This window comes from Cryptomeria japonica, chromosome 5, assembly GCF_030272615.1.
Source record: "Cryptomeria japonica chromosome 5, Sugi_1.0, whole genome shotgun sequence".
NCBI classification, from domain to species: domain Eukaryota; kingdom Viridiplantae; phylum Streptophyta; class Pinopsida; order Cupressales; family Cupressaceae; genus Cryptomeria; species Cryptomeria japonica.
In genome coordinates, this window is record NC_081409.1 from 187589220 (window position 1) to 187611113 (window position 21894).

Sequence of the window (21894 nt, forward strand, 5' to 3'; positions counted from 1 at the left end):
TCATTAATGGAGTTTTTTAGTTTTATTTAAAATAAAAAAAATTGTACGATTTTATTTTTGTAGAAAACTAATTATGTGATTTTTATGTTTGATTCTATAATACCTAATAACTCTAATATGATTAATTAAAAAATCTATTTGTCCTTATCAAATTTTATAAAATTTGACGAGGGCTTCACCATCTTTGATTCCAATGGAGATCTCCTCTTTAGAGTGGACACATATGCCATCACTTCCAACCACTTTATTCTCATGGATGCTTAAGGCAAACTACTTTTTGCATTACATTGCAAGGTCTACACATCATTTCTATATTTTATGTCATATATTTCTATTGTTTGATTCATCATATGGTTGTATATCTTCCTTTACAACTCCCTAATTTACATTAGAAGTAAGAATTTTGTCTTGGAGATATGTTGGATGGTCAAAAACCCTTTTCATTGCAACAAAGTCTTTGATTCTATCAATAAATGAGTGCCTTTTGGATTTTTCTTTCTCTTTTACTATCTTTGAAAGAATGAATTTATTTTAATATTTACGTGAATTATTTTTGTGTTAATGAAATGTAAGTACAATGTTGTTTGATGATGCTTAATAGAGATATTTTTAGTTTGTGTATTTAGTCCATCTTTTATTAGGCTTTGGAGATGGGTTTCATTATCATGAATTGAATTATCTCCCTAGTGATACTAACCTTCCTCGTGTAGAGGATACACAAAGGATGAAATAAGTACACTACCCTCCTTTGTTGTTCAATACCAAAAGAGAGACAATTTTCTTTAAAAAATGTATATTTGTTGTTATGTGTTTTTTTTTAGATTAAAAGAAAGTTATATGAAATAACCCTTTAGAATCAGAAGAGAGATAGAATAATAAAAAAATATTATGACCCCTTCATTAAAATAGAGATTAATAAAGAATACTTATAAAAAAATTAAAAGAGAGGAATAAATGCATCAATCAAGTAATTATTAAAGGCAACATTTGTGAGAGGGTGTGATGGTTTAGAAACCACACCTTAAAGCTTATATAAAACATTTATGTAGGACTTGGAAAGAGATATTGAAATCAATCAAGAAAGAAGGAGGTTTGGTGTGTTATGGGCATTGGATAAGGGGACATACACAATCTATCTAACTTAGGATATAGAGTATACCTTGGATTACCATAGTCAGTGCCTTGATGCAAATTGGAACATGTATTTTTACATGAGTCCTTTGGATTTTATCATATCGATCTCCAATGATAACCCAAATCTTCTTCATGAATGATATTACATTATTCGCACATTACATATCCATATCCGATACCATGACCATGATCTACAATGAGATCTTACAACATATATATACAAACCCTCGACCATAAACAATCAAGTCGGCCACTAGACAATAAACCAATTACATAATTACAAAACATGTCATCCTTAGGCCAAAGAAATAATATCCAACACCTAAGACATCTCGAAAACACATCGAGAGGTCTAATCCACACATTACATTAAGCCGGTCCATAACCTAGATCAATCGGGACCCAATATAGGTCCACACGCTAAAGAAATGATCTCAATCTGCCAAGTCTCGAACATGATCGCCATCAGCATCCTGAAACTCCACCAGAAGCTGCACCAACACCACTTATGCATATCATCAAAGATCTTCAACAAAGCTCTGTCGGTGAAACCCTCACCGGAACCACAAACCAAGCTTCCAAGTAAACAAGATAGCATTCGATCACCAGACCAAAACCAATTGACTGAATATGAACATGAGTAAGCCAGTTCCATAACCAAATCATACCTGATCATGCCGAATCCAATCCAACCAGAAACTACTCAACCTACCAAGACCAGAAGGGTGTCAGTAAAGCATCCAAAATAGCTAGTGTTGACATCAATGATAAAACATCAATGCAACACATAATCAATTCCTCTTAATGACCAACATAAACCAATTACATAATTACAAAACATGTTCGCCTTAGACCAAACAAATAATATCTAACTCACAAGACATCCCAGAAACACATAAATATCGTTGAAATCTTCCTAAAGTGAGAGTAACATTTCCAAATGTCATGATTCACATAAGTATTAAAAACCATTAATAATAAAGGATATTAAAAATATCATTTAAATTATTTCAACTCTAGTAATAATTATATTTAAATCCACTGCAAAAACTTAATTAACTTTAGGAGACAAGTTGCACTACAGAAAATGATATATATGAGAAATATTCATCCATTATATGTTATCATGTTGCCCTCACTAGATTTGGGTGATTAGAAAGGCATGAATAATAAAATTTACTCGTTGTATGCTTTCACCTCGCCCTCATGGGATCTTGGTGAATATAAAATGGTAAATTATTTATATTAAAAATCAAGTCCATGTTATATTTTTCTCAAATTAGAGTAAGTAGGTGACCATCTCTATAAAGTAAATCTAATTTAAGACGACCTTGTGATGTGTGCAAATTCAATGTTTGTTTGTTTCCTTAACTAATCAACTTGCGTCTTATCCCTTCCATATATCACAACTTAGTCTCCATCCAAATTCTTATGAATTTTCCTTCTCAACAAGATTGGCTCTTACGAAATACTATAAAGAACTTCTTCTTCCTCCCATGTTGATATCACTACCAAAATCACAACATTTGAATGATAGAATTGATTTTTATTGATATTTGATATACTTTATGCTATCTTTCACCCACTTTTTTCCAACCAATGTTTAATTGTGTCTCTCTACACTCTTGAATGAATGAATGAAAAAAATTGATAATGTCCACGAAGCCAAAGTAACCTATGGGACCCACGGACAACACACACTCAAAAAGACAAGGCACAAAGACCTTAAACAATATGCAACCTCTTCTTTAGATCTGCTCTTTTGTAGTGAATTTTGATCAATAGGTTTTTAGTTTTTTTTTAGTTTTGTGTATTCAAACAAAGAGTTTAAGTTGTCTATTTTCAAAATGTCTTCATAAATGACATGAATGCCAATGTATGTCAAGCATTCCATGACAAAGTGTCACTCTGTCTCTACTGCTCTTGTGTTGTAAAATCAATAGGTCCAACATGTTTCATATCTACACTTAAAATCAATGACCTTCATGTTTCATATCTACACTTAAAATCAATAGGTCCAACATTCTCCAATCTACTTACTACATTAACAAAATGGTGTTATCTTAAACTTACAATTATTAAACTATTTTAAAGTGTACACTTACCCTTAGCTTTCTAATAACCCTTAATAATATATGTACCTTAAAATCAAAATCAATAAATAAATAAATATGTCAATATTTTATTAATTAAAAAATATAATACACATTAAAATCAACATCCCACAATTTTACTTTCCCTAACCTGACTTTTCTTCTTATAAACAAGAGACGCAATGCATCAAGTTCCTGCCAATGATGTTGTTAGTTTGCAAAAATCTAGCAATATTATTAGATGAGAAATAATTTGAAATGTATTGTAAGAAGAACTAAAGATGAACAAGTAAATATTCAAAAATAATAAAGTAAAATTAAAATTATTGTGATTTGAAAATAAAAATTGAATAAATAAATCTTTTAAGTTAGTATTATAAATTTTTAATGTAGAAAATTATATATTAAAAAAATAGTTATTCATAGATTGAATTTTAAAGGTTAATAACTATTTTTAAAAATCAATTATTAGAAGTAGTTTTTTTGTTTAATTTATTTTTGTGTTTTAAAACATAAATTAATAGAATTTAAGTTAGTATTATAAATTTTTAATGTTGAAAATCGTATATTTAAAAAGTAGTTATTCATAAATTAAATTTTAAGGTTAATAACAATTTTAATAAATCAATTATTAAAAGTAGTTACAATATTTAATTTATTTTTTAAGTTTTAAAAATAAATTAAAAAAGCTTAAGTATTATAATTTTTTAATGTGAAGTATTGTATATTTAAGTAGTTATTTGTAAGTTGAATTTTAAGATTAATAATTACTTTTAATTAATCAATTATTAGAAATAATTATAATATATAATTTATTTTTAGATTTAAAAAAATAAATTTATAAATAATAAATATTCATAATTGATTTGTTTTTTGAAAATATAAAAAACAACAATAAAATAATTAACAATTTTAATAATAAATTTATTAAATTTACAATATATTAATAGAATATAAGTTAAAATTATATTTTAAAAAATTATTTTTAATAAATTATGATAAAAAAAAAATCTGACAAATATTAAAATATTTTATTTTTATTTTTTTGATCGGTAATTGGCCGAAGCCTGAATAGCTTTTGACTGGAGCTATGCACCAATGGGGACACCCATACATATCTTTGAATTATTATTATTATTATTATGTTTGATTAGATTGACCCCAAGACCTTCCCCATCCTATGGAAGGCCAAGAGTCACAGCTTAGAATTCCACTTCAGATGTCCCTATTGGGAATTGAACTTGGGTCTCCACAATGAGAAGCCAATGTTTTAACCAGTTAAGCTCAACCCCTTGGACGACAAATATTAAAATATTATCAAAATCTAAAATAAGCATTTAAATATATTTACTTGAATTTTAGGTTAATTACGTAATGTTTTGATAAAGCACAAGTTAATTTAGATAAATGGAGTTAGGATTGGTAATTGAAATGAATATTGTAAAAATAAATGTAAGGGGCGAAAGGCTTAAAATTTAGAATTATTGATCAAAGAATGATGCTAGTGATATGTAAAATTGATTCCTCACTTTATAAAATATTACCTTGCTCTGACAATTGAATTGAAACCAAAATAGGTCTAAAAAATCCTATAATTAAATCTCGAATATTGAGTGTTCAATCTTGAGTGCCATAGATCTAATCTCTAATGTGTAGATCTATAATGTTAAAATGTAGACGGTTGGGACCTATTTGCCCCAGTCTTTGTGAACTAACAAGCTTTTCAGGATGATAATATCTATAATCATATATGTAAAATCTATTAAATCGTAAGAGTTAAATTCTCGTACGTCAAAACCTCTTACTCGAGAAAATTTATAGCTTGAAGAAAAGACTTCTTGACAAAATTCACCAACATGCAAGAGATCTAGATGTGTTTCCTTGTCCCTTTAGAAAATCAAAGTGTGCTTCAATGATGTTACTTGTAAATTCTAACTTATTTTGATTCATAGACATTTGTACATTAATTTTTTTAAATACCAAGACTAGATTCTATGATTTTCAGGAGAACTGGTTGTAACCACAACAAATGTCAAAGCATTCATACAAAGCCTTAGTACATTCAACAAAGTCTTTCGAGGCTTCAATATTTTTATAGTAGATTAGAATATTCTTGTGAGTCTCTAGAAGTGTAGTAGGATGGATGTATTTAATGTTCTTAGATTGCCTAAGATGTAAAGACTTACAAAAGTCTTTGTGGTTTTCTCAGTGAAAAAGAGTGGTAGAAATTTCTCTCTGTCCCTTGTTTTATGCAGAAAAAATGATTGATCATTCAGCGGCGGTAACCAAGTGGTCAAGTGTGCAGTGCGTACAGACCAGATGTTGGAGGTTTCATGCTGACTGATGGTCAAAAACTGGTAACCCAATTGATCTAGTACCATCTGAAGGCTCTACCACACCACCGTTGGGAGGTGTTAATGTCACTTCCTACCGTAGGAAATATCAGAGGCTACGAGGATATGAGAGATAAGGAGAATTGCAGAGAGATAACGACGCCACGTGAAGTGATAAGGAGAGTAGCAGAGAGACCTGTCACACGAGTAATCAAGGAGAGTCAAGACCAGCAGGAGACAAAACTAAGGAGGTGTTAATCCGTCAACAAATTAAAAAATATCTATCTAAGAGGATGGTTTTCAATTGTGTCTCTATTAGTTCATAGCTCCAGTCAAAATTGAATAAGTAATCAATTATCGATCAATATATGTATGTATGTACACACATATGTGTGTGTTTGTGTGTGTATACATACATACATACATATATACACATATATTTATATGCATACACATACACATACACATACATATATAAACTACGTGTATATGCGTATGTAATGTGTGTACATATTTATTAGTATGTACATAAATATGTGTAAATATGTACAAATAAAGTATTGTTTATAATATGTATGTAATTATGTATGTGTGTGTGTAACTAATAAAGTATTCTCGATTTTATAAAATAAACAAGTGTTATTATAGATAGCGAAAAGATAAATGCTTTATTATATCTAGTTATTCTTTTGTTGCAATTTATAAATGAAATATTGTTAACTATGCATGCATGACAAGAGAGTTCTGAAATGAACACGTGTTTGATGGAATTTATCAATGTTTCACTTAGTTTTAATCAAAAAGAGTTAGTGGAGTTTAAATAGGAATCTTCATTAAATGAAAACAAGAGAATAATTGCCACATGTGCCTTGTCTAACTTAAGTGAGGTCTAGATTAACAAAATGGGGAAACATACGCCAATTTTGGGGTGATTTTAATTGGAGATGTTAAGAACAAGAGGAGTTTGAATGAAAATTGGCATTGACAACAATATTCATTTCTTTTTGAAATACGACTCCATACACATCATAGTGGGATGATCTTATATTCCTTATGGTTAAAAAATAAGGATACTGGAGGGGAACTGTTGATGTGTTTTTTATGCACATGCAAACACAGAATAAAATACCAAGGTATATTATCCTCTCTTGAACAAAGTTATTTGAATGCTGAAGATTTGCCTAAGGATCAATCGAAGTAACTCCAAGGTTCTTATATGTAGGGTCTCTACGTGTGGATAAGCTCTTGTGGTATGATGTGATTATGCTGGAATTACAAGGGGACTTACGTTTGATTGCCTGAGTGTTTAATCTGTTGCAACTCAAGTCCTATCTACTCACCGAGATAATGAAGAAATAGCAAAAGATTGAGGGTTCAAGAAATATATTCTAGGACCTAGAATGCAAGAAGATGGATGAATGGCTAGGTGGAGTCCTACTAGGCTAGGTCTCACCATCAAACTGAACAATTCAACACCAACTCAGTGCGATCTTCTAGGGTAGTTCTGAAGATGTTCAAATCATCACCGTCAAACACTGATCACCATTCAAGTTAATGCATGAACAATAGACGCATAACAATTCGAGATTAAGCTCATTCACCAGTTGACCACTGAGGGCGCCCTTACAATCAGCAAGAGGCTAGTGGTTTGGACTAGGCAGATTCCACGCGAGTGCATTCAGCAACTTCCTTCATTCAATCTAATTATCTATCATCTAAAATGAAGATTCAACAAGATACCATGCATACTGCAAAGAAATGACACATTTCATGACAACTTCAATGAATATGGAGTTCATTTACAATCAAGGCAACAATTTCTTGCCTTCTCCTCCTAATCTATTCTAATTGCTACTTTATTCTACTTACTATTAACTATCAACTAATTATTAACCCTTACAAATGAAGAGCCAGAGCTTTATATAGAGAGCTCTTTAGCTCTGATTGATTTACAATCAATGGCTAGGATTACAAGATGAAAACCCTAATTAGGGTTTGTTACAAAAAACTTCCCTTACCCAATGAGAAAATTACATTCAATGCTTGTGAAAAAATAGGAAATCAAGGTAGGTGCCTCGAAGTTTGTGGCATCACTGGTGAGTTAGGTACATTGAATCTGGACATGCTGATGTGGACTTATCTGACTGGAGGAACAGTGACTGGGATGCCACCTTGTCTCGTGCTTGTGCTTGGTTAATCAAGGAACGTTGTATTTTTCGACATTCAATGTGATGATGATGAGAAGCTAACTTTGATTAACTCTTCTGAAACTATCTGCTTCTTCAAGGTACCCTTGCACTGACCTTGATTGATCCTCCTTCATCCTCGATGTGCTTGAGGAAGCCTCTTCAAGGTCGAGTCACTCCTCCTCTAGTAGCTCACTTCGCCTTGAAATGTTTATAAGATCTTTCTTCTGACATCCTGTGGTTTCTCCATGTGGTAGAATGAGGTCCCTAAGGATAGTCAGCTCCCTTGCTTGCAATTCCTTTAACACTTGAATTCCTTCAACTTAGTAGCACCTTGAGTCCTCTCTCATGCATTTGAAGTGTCCTTGATGATGATGAAACTTGAAGAGGTCGCCCTTGTCCTAGCCTGATCTTCCTCCAACTTGATTTGATTGACCTACAAAACAAACAAAAGATGATTAAGTATACATAATATATTCATTCTAACATAGCATTTCTTACTTTAAATCATCAACAAGAAGGTATTAGGATTAATTTTGCTCTGGATCCTCTCCAAGGACAGGACCTATAAAATGCGCTCTAGATCCTATCCAAGGGCAGACCCTATAATGAGATTTTCGCTCTGGATCCTCTGGAAGGGTCAGGAGCGAAATTGACATTTTGCTTGATTTTCCTTCATAAAACTTCATTTCTCATCCTTTTCTCATCAAAAACAAGTCTTTTGCCCTCGAAAATGCTTAGGAATAGGTTAGTTCATAGGTTTGAGCAAGGTATGATGCTTTATGAAGAAATTCGCTCTCGACCCTTTGGAAGGGTCAGGAGCTTAGACAAATTTCGCTCTAGACCCTCTGGAAGGGTCAAGAGTTTAGAAAGAATTTCGCTCTGGACCCTTTGGAAGGGTCAGGAGCGAAATTGATGTTTAGGCTCAAATTTTCTATCATTGACTCAATTTTCAACCTTTCCTCATCAAAAACAAGTGTTTTGCCTTCAAAAATGCTTGGGAATGGATTAGTTCATAGGTTTGAGCAAGGTATAATGCTTTATGAAGAAATTCGCTTTGGACCCTTTGGAAGGGTCAGGAGCTTAGACAAATTTCACTCTAGACCCTTTGGAAGGGTCAGGAGCGAAATTTGCAATTATGCTCAATTTCTTGACCTTTTGATCACTTCTCTTTGTTTCACACATCAATACTCTCTCAATCACACCATAGGGATAAGGTTTATGAGGCAAATTAGGACCAAGAAGGGAGATATAAGGAAATTCGCTTTGGACCCTTTGGAAGGGTCAAGAGCGAATTTGAGGAATTAGTCTTAGACACCATCCAAACACTTAGACTTCACCCTCTATCACATTGTCCTCACCTTATGATACGCCAACAAATCACCTTAAGGAAGTGCCTAGTCAAAACATTGAATGAAAAGTGCATCTTAACAATTTCACTTAGGTACCTTTGGAAGGACAAGACCTATCTAGGAATTTCGCTCTGGACCCTTTGGAAGGGTCAGGAGCGAAATTTCTCTTTTTGCACAAATTCCTCACATTTTCATCATCCAATCTTGTTTGAATATGCTCACAAGGCATAAATAGGTCATTCCTCATTCAGTCAAGGCGTAAGACGCCTAAGGTCGTAGCTCTAGCTGATATGTATAACAATAATGGACCCTTTGGAGATGGTGGTGTCAGCAATGGTGGCATCATTAGGTAGTCCTTTAACTACTAGAATGCTTGCTGGAAATTCTCTTCCCATTTGAAACAGACATTCTTATGAAGCAAATGTGTGAAGGTATCACATTTGTTGGCCAATTGTGCGATGAAGTGACAGATTGACTGTAGCCTTCCTTGTAATGTCCTTAACTGACTAATGTTCCTAGAAGGTGGCATTTCCATAATTGCTTTGACCTCTGCGGGATCAACCTCAATTCCCTTGTTCGAGACAATGTATCCTAGGAGTTTCCTGAAGGTTACCCCAAAGACACACTTCTTTGGATTTAGGCGTACATTATATTGCTCTAATATGGTGAAAATTTTGTCCAGCACGGTGAGGTGTCCCTATCTTGTTAATGATTTAGATATTAAATCATCCACATAATCTTTCATCAGTGTATGCATCATGTCATGGAAGATAGTAGTCATTGTCCTTTGATATGTGGCACCTGCATTCTTAAGACCGAATGGCATTACATTCCAATAGAATGTACCCCATGGGCATGTAAAAAAAAATTGTGTTGATCTTCTGGAGCAATCTTTATCTGGTTGTATCCTAAAAAACCATCCATGAGTGATAGCATTGCATGTCCTATTGTGAGGTCCACGATCATATCAATGTTTGGAAGAGGAAATTCATCCCTAGGACATGCTCTGTTGAGATCTCTAAAATTTGTACAAATACGGATGCCCCCAGTTGGTTTTAGCCATTGGTACCAGGTTGGAGATCCATTTTGCATAGCCAATGGGACTTATGAAACCCATATCTAATAGCTTTTTGAGTTCTACTTTTACTAATAGTGCAATCTGAGGATGCATCTTTCTGAGCTTTTGTTTGACAGGTTTGGCTCCTTCTACAACTATCAAGTGATGCATTACTAGTTCTAGATCAAGGCCTGGCATGTCTACATAGGACCATGCAAAATTGATTTGTCGATTGTGAAAGAACTCTATAAAATTAGGGTCTTTTGTTGGAGTCAATGATTCTGCTAGATGTAGTATGTATGGATTTTTTGGTGCCCCCAGATTGAACTCCTTTGTTTCTTCAATAAGAATAGATGATCTCTCTTGATTAGTGCTAAAGGGGAGAATGTCAAACCTTCCATCCTCAAGTGCCTCTGAGAGGTTTTCACCATTGGATACATCCTTTATTTTTAGTCTTTTTATTTTCACAAGTGCCACAGTGTCATTTTCACTTGAGGATCTTGTTTTGAATGTAATATTTTTGCGACTGAAAGGTTTGGCATTCTCTCCAAAGTAAGCCACATTGTTAAGTTCAATAGCATACCCAACTTCGTGATCCCCGCTTGGTATGTCATCCTATAATTAAAGAAAGTCTATGATCACGTCATCATTTTGAAAGGTGTCAAGGTGTGGGGGATCTTGTTGGACCCAATCAATGAGTTCAGGATGAATAATTGGCATTAATTCATCAATTAAGTTAAGTTCATAGGATGCGTCGATTAGGGTAAGTATGGAGGAATCAAGGTTATCATCAGTACTATTCTCTTCGTAATCAAGCTTGGGAGGTGACCTATCTATTCATGAAGTATATTCAAGATTGGAACCCCAAAAGTGTTTAATCCATGCTTCGCCTTCAATGCTTTTGTCTATAAGATGACCAGGGGAATCGTCTTTAGATTCCCATGAAGCTAAAGAACCCCATTCGTACTCATGTGAATTCATCTCAGAATCTCTTAGTATAACTCTATTGTTGTATGTTATAGGGATGTCAATTGATGTGAAAGATTGGTCAACAACTGATGCAGGGGTTTTGTCTGACGGGGTTGTTGATGTCACTTGGGTATCTGAAGTAGACAAGAGTTTTATCCCAGGAGTGATAGTTTGGTGGGGAACATAACTTATTTGCTTACTTGTTGTATGAAGAGACTATAATTGAGAAGTGCTTTTGTGACTTGAATTTTTGGATCTTGTAAGTTGATTTGCAATAGACATTGTCCTGCTTCTGGAAAGGGTCATCTTAGAAGTGTTCTTCTTTTGTTTCCTTGGAATCCTAAGCTTAGGAGAGCCTCATGAACCAGGGTTGAATCTGAGTCCAGTTGTATTTGGTGGTTGTAACAACAGTTGCAATGGCTCTTATACACCTTGTTTGTGGGAGCCCAATGCACTATGGCCATCATAGCCCATCTTTTGCATTAGGGTAAAATATTTGCCATACCTCTCTGTTGGGATCCTGACCTATTGTCTAGATGTGTCGGAAGGGTATTTGTAGATCCATCCAGCCAAATCTTCATCAATAGTTTCCTATTTCTATGATCTGCCTTGGATGAATCCATCAAGTGTAGTGGTGTTAGCTCCAATAAGTGTCTTGAGTGACTATTGTGGTTTGTCATGAGTCCTAGGTGAGAGGGGTAGTTGGCCAACACATAAAAGTTGACTAATATTATACTCTACTGGGCCTTCATCTTGTACTTTCATTTTCATCTTTTCTCATTTGAGTGTAGGGATTGGTGGATTGGTGAGATTTTCTAGGTGAATGTAAGATTATGAGGTAGTGACTTCTCTATTACTGGTGACTGTGATATCAGGTCGATGCCTTATATCATTGCAAAAAGCGAATAGGTTGGCATCACCGAGGATAGTTATCTCTACTCCGTTATGTGGAAACTTGATACATTGATGGTAAGTGGATGGTACTGCTTGCATGGCATGAATCCATGGTCTACCTAATAGGAGATTGTATGGAAGAGGGAGGTCTAGGACTTGGAAAACCACATTCTTCACCATAGGTCCTACCCTGACTGGTAGAGTAACACACCCTTTAGAAGAGAGTTCTACATCATCATAGGCCTTGATTGTAATCCGTTTTCTGGGATCTACTGCATCTTTTTCATATCCTAATATTGTTATTAACTGTAATGTGCAAATGTTTAGGCCAACTCCATTGTCAATCAAGACTCCCTTGATTATGTGTTTATGTATGAATCCCTCAATGTGGACGGGGGCATTATGCGGTTGTTGAAAGGATGCGGCATCATTCTCTGCAAAAGTGAGACACGGTGATGATTTGAGACTACCAACCATGGATTGAAATTGATCTGTATTGAGGTCGGGTGGAACTGACGCTTCTTGGAGAGATTTATCTAAGATGGTTTTATATGAGGGTGATATGTGCAAAAGTTCTAGTATGGAGATAAGTGTTGGCGTCTTATCTAATTAGTCCACAAGGTTATAATGTTTGGGCATGTATGTCACTCTTGATGGTGCCCCTAGTAAGACAAGCTTGCTAAGGTGGGTAACAATAGTGCAAGAGGGATCTTTACCTTTGATGGTGATGGTAGCAACTTGTTCATTGGCATCATAAAGATTATTGACAGTATAGGTATATGTTATGCATGTATAATCTGTCGTGTTATCGTGATTCTTACCTTGATGGGAGGGACCTCCTTTCTCATATGATGGGAGTAGATTTTTGAACATGGTATGATCATTATTGGAAGTTTTATCATTGTGACCATCCAATTCTATTGCACCTCGATCAATAAGGTCTTGAACAATATCCTTTAATCGATGACAGTTGTTTGTTTTGTGCCCTCTTCCTTTTTGAAATTCACAATACTCATTATCTCTCCGCCATGAAGGTTTGACCTGTGGTTCATAGTTTGATGTTTTAGGTAATGTGATAAGATCAAAAGAGATGAGTTGTTGTAAGATCTTTTCAAGAGATTCTCCCAAGGGTGTGTAGGTGCCATTTGGTTTATAGGTAGGGTACTTGTTTTTAGGTTCCTCTTGATGTGTATTTGAAGTTTTATTTCCTTGACGGTTTTGGGGATTACCTTGATTGGTAGTGGGATTGTTGTGATTATTTGCTTGCCTTGAGATTTTGAATATCGGTTGGGCGATTTTGACAGTTTGTGCGTCCACAACACCATCGTTAACAATGTTTTTGTTCTTGGCCCAAAACTTTGGGTTGTCACTATTGTAGGCTGGTCTTGGACCTTCGTTGTTGTCGTTGTATATTTTGACAAGTCCCTTTTTTATAAGGGCTTTCTTGATTTTAAGTCCTTGAGCTATTACATGTTTAAAATTGTCTAAACATTTTATGTTTAAGTAGAATTCCATTTCCTCATTTAAGATTGAAATAAAAATTTCAACTAATTGTACTTCAGGAATGGGAAAGGAACGTCTACTAGAAAGGTGTCTCCATCTTTGTAAGAATGTTGAGAATAACTCGCCATTCTTTTTTTTTGTATTGCATAGATCAACCATGGAGACCTCCCATACTATGTTATGCGCATGATGAGTAATAAATTTTTGTACCAGTTCCTCAAAGGTCTTGATCCCACTGGCTAGGCATGAGAACCATTGCATGGCTGAGGCATGAGAACCCTTGCCTTTGTATTTATCAAACTTTGGAGTTTTGAAGGTGCGTGGAAAAGGAGGCATCTATATGTTCCTATCAAATGGATATGGACAGATATCTTCGAGAGCATATTGCTTTTGTGACCTTCCTGAGTGCACCTGTTGGGTGAGCTCTTGCATATGTTGTCTCAACATATCTATTTTTATAAGATGGGCGGGGGTGTTGCCATGTTGATAGTTATTGTCATAGTTGTGTGTATTCCTTGCCCCCCTATCACCTTGATTTTGTTCTTTCTGATGGCTATGTTGGGCTTGTTCTGGTATATCCTTAAGTTGTGATATGTCAAAGTAAGGGGGAAGTTTGGATCCTTCTTGAGCAAGTTTTAGAAAATGGGCATCAACACTTCCCTTGAGAACTTCTTCAAAAAGTCTATTAAATTTGGGGTTGGTAAGTGCATCTTCTATTTGTGCTTGTGTAGGGGTATCTGGGTCTCCTCTTCCGAAAAAGGGGTTAACATTCTCTTCTTCTTCTTCCCATATTTCATTTTGAGTTTGTCTATGACTCTAAGACCTAGTCCTAGCCATGTTTGGAGAATGCATTTGTGGGTGAAAAGTGTGTGGTTGGTCCTTTGATAGGTCCAAAATTTGTTTGAGTAAGATGTGTTGAAACGTGTATGGATGAGTGATCTCCTTTTACCGAAGGTTGGATATCAACAAAGTTTCTTTTTGATATTGCTCACTTGGTTTCAAATAATTTTGAGATGAGGTATAATGAGGTTTTGTGTTTTCCAAAGCACAAGCCACCTAGCTATGAGAGGATACACTCAAAAGCTAGTTTTACCCTATCTAGATTCTTAGTAATGCCTCTTAGGATGATTGATCCTAGTTGTAGAGACACACTAGAAAGTATGCTTTGTTGTGATAGGCAATATCCTAAAAGAACTAAGGACAAAAAACTTGGTGTGTTGAGAGTGGAATGGATTTGTGATGTGTTTGGAATGAGTGTGTGAATCTGAAAAAAAAAGATGAAATATGAAAAGTATTTATGGAAGATGAATAATTATGAAAGATATGTGAATGTTGAAGTGTGATTTATGGAAGGTATTTATGGAAAATAAATAATTTATGAAAGATATGCGAATTTGGAATGTGATTTTGAAATGGGATTTATGGAAGATATGTGAATTTGGAATGTGAATTGGAATGTGAAAGCTTAGAGAATTATTTGTGGAAAAGATAAGATGAAAAGGAAATGTGTGAATTTAGAAATGTGAGTTGAAAATGAAGTATGTTTTCGAAATGATTTATGGAGAATTTTGGAAAATGAAAATATGGAAGATGCGTGGATTTGAAGTATGATTTTGGAAATGATTACTGATTTTTGGGATGAATTAAATTTGGAGTAATTTGATGATTTGGAAAATGATTTAAGGAAACGATGAGATTTGGATGATATATGTAAAAATGATAAAGATATAGAAGATGAAATATGGACGGTTTTGTAAATAAGAAATGTGAATTTGAAATGATTAAGTATGGAAGATGTGTGAATTGAGAAATGTGAATTTGAAATGATTTATGGAAAATGAATGATTTATGAATAATGTTTGAAAAATGGAATATGGAAGATGTGAACCTTTGAATCTCTAATAGGTGATTGCAGGTTATGGAATGTATGATGGATGAATGGGTTGATCATGATTGTAACAATATGACAAAGCTCTTCTTTGAATAAAAGCTTGGGATACAAGTGGTTCTAATTCAATGTCGTCGGTAAAACCGTGACTAAAATCGTGATATCGAAGGATGAAGGTGCGGTGTTTTAACAACAACTTACGATTTTTGTACAAGAAACTTATTATCTTTTGGATTTTCTTTTCACTTTACTTCTTTTTGGTTTTTCGCTAAATTGACTTCTTGGCATATTTGAGAGATTTCCAAACACGAAGCATTGATGGCTTTTTCAAGAATTTTGCTTTTGGGATGTAACTTGTTTCAAATGGTGGATGATTTATTTGACAAGACACGAAAAGCACACAAGCACGTAAAAATACTTATTTTCTCTTGATAACTGTTGATGTTTGTTTAGGATCTTTTCAAATCCACTCGAGGATATTTTCAAATCATTTTTTATTTTCACAGGTTTTTAACAACAAAACACAAATCAAATAGAATCCACTATTGTCAAAAGGTCATTCCCAATATCAATAGACCACACTTGATACTCTGTCCATTTAAACAGCCCTGTCACACCCTAAGGTGCGCCCGTTTTTTTGCCTTTGTCCAGAATTTTTACCAAAGAGAATTGCTTCTCAATTGGATCATTTTCTTGGGAGATTTATGGTGAGTGTCTTGGGGGTGGATTCTTCCCCACCCTTGCACTATGATATTACAAATGTTTGGCTAACTGACTCGATGAGGTTTCTACTTCTAACGTTTGTAATCAGGCTTCCATTCAGTCTTCAGTGATAAACTGTCTCGGGAGGCTTCCCAACCTTTAGAACAAAGGCTTTACATATCTCAAAGATACTGGGGGAAGGTTAATCGCTAAGCAAAACCATTGGAGGGGATTTTCATCAGCCTCCATATTTGATTACAGTGGGTTGGAATACTTGGCTAAAAGTCATTCCCCACTTAGGTCGTTCCCCTCACACTGGCCTTATAGGCACCTCGAGAGGGTAGGCCTGCTAAAGGTTTTATCTTAATGCTAAATTGAAGGAAATCAATTAAAAGTGAGTTTGGCTTTTTGATCACCCAATTAAGGGGAGAGCATATACCTATCACTTAAGACAAAGCAAACAATTTTTCTTTTTAGCCCTTTATAGCAATGATTTTATAAGTCCTATTTGGAGATGTTGCTCCAACAAGCATGGTGTTCTTTTTATCCACAAAGCAATTTGTTTGAACTTGAAAATCACAGTTTTGGTCAACAAAAGCAAATCGTGTGCTCAACAAAAGTAAATCATGTGGTCAACAAAAGTAAATCGTTTTCCCAAAAGCAAAAGTGGTTTGTTCTTTTTAACTTGCAACAAAAGGTTGATTGTTCTTTTTAACTTTTTGCAAGAAATAAAAGTTTGTTGGTTCCTTTTAAAGTCCCAAATGACAAATGATATCCTAACTTGCAAAAAAGTAAAATGTGAAATTTGTGGTTTGTTTTTAAACTTGCAAGAAAGAAACGTTTGATTCTTTTTAAAGCCCAAATGATGGTGAGATTCTTTTTAGGAGCACTGAAAAACAATGAGGTTCTTTTTAAACTTTGCAAAAGAAAGGTTATTTTGTAGTTCTTTTTAACCTTTTTGTAACAAAAATGAAAAAATGAAGTTCTTTTTAAACACCAAATAAATTTGAGGTTATTTTTAGGTCATTTCAAGAAATGAAAGTGAGCTCTTTTTAAAATCCCTTTGTAAAAAAATAAAATTTTAAATCAAAATCTACTCTAACTCCTTAGAACCTCCAACAAACTGTTAGACCTGCAAAAACCTCTCAACAGGTTAGTTCATATGGTGGGCTTTACAAGCCTAAAATTTTACTTTTGTTACAATTTTGAGCTCTCTACCAGATACAATAGGGCTACTCTGGTGAAAAACAAAAGCGCTAATAGAGTAACAAAGGCGCTATAACTACAAAAAAAGTATAATATTAGAGAAAAAGTGCTACAACACACAACAATAGCGCTAATTTACTATAAAAGCACTAGAATAGACAACGAAAGTTCCAAAGTAAGACAAAAGTGCTAATCTGCAAATAAAATCTAGGTGCAAAATCTGCAATGAAGGCGCTCAATCAGGCGTCAAAAGCGCTATAACGCTACCCGTGCGTGAAAAACCTGCAAGTGTCTAATTTAAAAAAAAAATCTTAACTTGTTTGAATGAAAATGGGGTTCACTACCCACGGTGGGCACCAAAATGATGCACATGAAAGGGGACACAAGCCAAACACAAAATTCAAATGTTAGTGAGTTAGTTTCCAACAAAAACTAAAACATATGAAACAAAATCCTTCACATACATATCAAGAAAGATTAAAAAGCATGCAACGAAAGCAAGATAAAATAAGAGAAGGAAGAGTAGTCTCCCTAAGATGCTCTCATGATGCCTTTGTTTCTTCTCCCTTGTCTCTCTCCTCCCCAAGATCCAAATGAGTGTATGTAGCTCTCAGCTTTAGCACTAAACCATGGATGCCAATGAAGATTCAAAATGGTTGAACGAACTAAACTTCCTATTGCTATGCAAATGCCTACAACAAGATTACTATAAAAAAGCTTAAGTGTGTGTGTCTATGCAGGTATAGTAACAATGCTTAAGATGCTTTCCTCCTTTTCTTGAGGGTGAGTACTCCTTTTATAGGTAAAAATGTTGATTGAATGGCGAAGATTGAGTGAGCTTGTGAAGATAAAGGATTGATGAGTTTGTGATCCATGTGATGGTTTTCAATCCAATCCCAAGATGACAAGTGTCAACATGTAATGGCTTGAGAGGAGAAGAAGGGAGCATTAAATGGTTGAGGGGACATGAGCATAACCTCATGTGGTTGGGGTTATTGGATAAAGCTTTCATCCAAGGATAAGGTTATTATCCAATGGGTAGAATCTTGTGCAAAGTTTACCCATGGTTAAGCCTTGACCAAAGAGTCAAGACCCATGTGGGTTGGAGTGTTGAAAGAGGAAATGCATTTAAGGCTCTGTACGAGCCTTAAATGACTTTTGAAGACTTTTGGGAGGAATTTTGGATTAGAATTGTGCAAATGTTTAGAAGAGGGATTCGGCTAAATTGGAAGGGGTTAGAAGAGTTTAGAAGGAGTTTAGGGAAATCTAGAATAATCTAGAAAGAGGTGGGCGTGGGTAAATAGGTTTTTATTAAAATCAAAATCTATTGGAATGTGCCACTTGCATTTGTAGGAAAATGCAAGTGGATGGGTTATTTTTAAATAAGCATTGATTTATTTAAAAAGGGGATTTGATTTTTAAATAAATGTTAAATTTATTTAAATAAGAAGAAGGGGGATGAATTAAATAAATTAGATTTATTTAATAATATTGACTATAGTTAGTAATTAAATAAATTTATTAAATTTATTTAACTAAAACAAAAGAATAGGCTAAGGCGAATTAATTAAATGTCAATTTAATTAATATAGGAATATTTAGTTCTTAAATAAATATTTAATATTCATTTAATTAATGAACAAATTTATGTGTCTACACACATTATGTTAGAGTTAGGTCAACGTATTACCATGGTCAATAGTTGTAGAGATCACTAATACATTTTTTATTTCACAAACATTGATAATGAACACAAATGCATTTAGCCTGTCCATACTTCTTTCCATAACTTGCAGGCTTCAGTCCCTTGATTGGCTAGGCATCCAAGGTGTTGCACGCCCTAAGATGGGTGATTGGGGGTAACACCCCCCAAAAAAAATCTTATTTATAATTTATCATTATGAATCCTTTATCTTTAGGTCATATATCTAATAATTGATATTTTGTGCGCTTTTGTTTTCCCTAGATGACAACCCTATTTTATGAGGGAATTATATTACGGCTGGATATCATATTGTAATTTTTTACTTGCTAGAGAAAAGAAGTGGGCGATTGTTTCTCTAGTGCATGTAGCCCACATTGGGTTCACCAAGTTAAATATTTGCGTTATTGTGTTTTGTTATTTCTGTCTCTTATTCTCCATTATATTTAATATTGTTTATTACTCCAACCTACCTTAAACCTAAAAAATATCTACATTCTAGATGCTAATGTAACAATATCATAATATGGAAGAGAGTGTGGGACATAACAATCAATTAGGAAGCATAATACTAAGAGACCAAATAAGCTTTAGCCAAAGCAAATTTTTGAGCTATCTATTGGCAAATGAGTTAAACCAGAGACTTACCTTTCTCTTTTCTCCATAAACGATACTTGTTTGATATACAATTGAAGAGGGGAAAAAGATAGAGAAGAGACAAAGGAGGTTAGAATGCAAAGAAATCAAACAAGACACAATACAAGTGCAAATAACCAAATTTATGCCTTATCTTTCACCTCTCCCTTGGATTGAGCTTGATGAAGTGAAGGTGCCCCTTTGATGCTCCACTTGATGTGCTCCTTACTTGATGTGGATGTGGATTTCTCTCCTTTTCTCAACAAGATTATGATTTGATAGGATTTGGATTGATGGTGTAAAGTGGAAAATTGGATCCTAGTGACTCCCTACCTAGGAGAGAGAAAGGAAGCCACTAGGATGATTTTCACTTGGGAGAAACTTTACATTCAAAAGAGGGGTTGAATCCACCAGATCCAAATCCACGAGAAGCAAGGATGTGAATTCTGAGTGAATTGCAAGTGGTTGAAGTATGATTTACCCTATTTTGTAAATGAGAAAGTTGACTTGTTGACTATGTGGAAAAGAGAGAGAAATGAGTGAAATGAGGTGCTACCAGTTCGGGATCATGTTGTAACTTCAAATCTGAGCTAATTAAATTGATATAGATCTGCACTGTAAATTTGGAGAAAAGTAATCGGGACCGTGGCGGGAATGTACATGGTCAACCACAAAATCCGTAAAATGAAAAGGGTTCTTCCGTCTCTGCAAATGAAGCCCAAACCTATAATTACAGCTACGCACCTACAACCTACACACATAAAAGAGAAGAAAGGGGGGTTGTGGATAAGGGTTTGCCTCAGTCAAACCTCGGTTGAGGAATCAACCTAGAAAGAAAGTAATTGCAAATGCTTGAATGTAAACAATGGAGATATATACCTTGTAGATCTGCAACTTGTTGATAATGATTGCTTTTCTTCTTGAATGTAATCATTAATGTTGTATGAAACAGTATATAACATGACAAAACCCTAACACACACACACATGCTTGCAAATGAACATTGCAATGTTTCTCCAACGGATGAATGAAGAAGACTTGAATTCTTGAATGCTTGATAATGACCTTGAAATCTTGTATCTTCTCCTTATGCTCTCTATCTCTTATCCTCTATCATCCACCCATGAATGAGGGTATTGAATTCCTTTTTATATGTGCCTCAAGGATTAATTTTCAACCACCGAAGGCCGACAAAGAGGAATAAAAAACGCCGAAGACAAGAAATGCATAGGAGATTGGGTAGCCCACACATAGGACCACCCTAAGAGGTGGGGACATGGGTGCCACGCCACTCCTATCCCATTTTGGGGCCCATACAAGGTTTTAAAGAAGACACAAGACATGAGGAGAGAGAGAGAGAAGGGTTGGGAATGCAAAAATAGGTCCTGATTAAGGAAGAAGATGTCATCACCAAGGTGAGGACCCAAACTATGGTTAAAATTGCATGGGTCACAATTTTATGACACTACATTTAGCCCCCACTTTAGCGGGAGTATGACTTACGCCACTATTGTCGGTAAAGTAGAAGAAAAGAGAGATGAAGATGAGAGATGCAGAGAAAAAAACACAAGGAGTATAATACACCACTAATATTGAGAGCAAAAAGCCCCCAATCTTAGGGTCTTAACTCATGCCGACATATGCAAGAGCACACAAAACAAAAAGGCACAAGACACACAAAACAAAGACAAAGTGCAAAAAGACACACAACAAGAACAAGACACAAGATGACAAACTAACTAGCCGAAGCGATCTCGAGCTCATATGTCTCAACAACTAATCAGAACACAAAGATCAATGCCATCACATAAACATGAGCAATCACATAAAAGAGCAAAGCTGAAATCATCCATGAACTATCAATAGTAAAACTATGAGTTCATGAGAGGAAGAAGAAAGAGAACATGAATACACACTTTGGTGATCCATGAGAAGAAAGACGAAGAAGAAAGAAACCATGGACATCTCACCCCTACAAATAAGTGATCCATGGAGAGAAGGACATGGAAAATCTTGCCCCTAGAGATTGCTTAGGTGATCCATGTAAAGAGAGAGAGTGAGAAATTCGTTAGTCCCACTCAACCTCATGCGCGTGTGTGCAAGTGAGGTTCGAAGCACCTCATAAGAGTCTATGCCCGAGTATGCTACAACCTGTATAAAATTTATAGTACAAATGTCAAGAAACGTGTGATATCTCGCTCTAAGAGACCATGCTCTAGTTCTGAGAATAATCACTCCA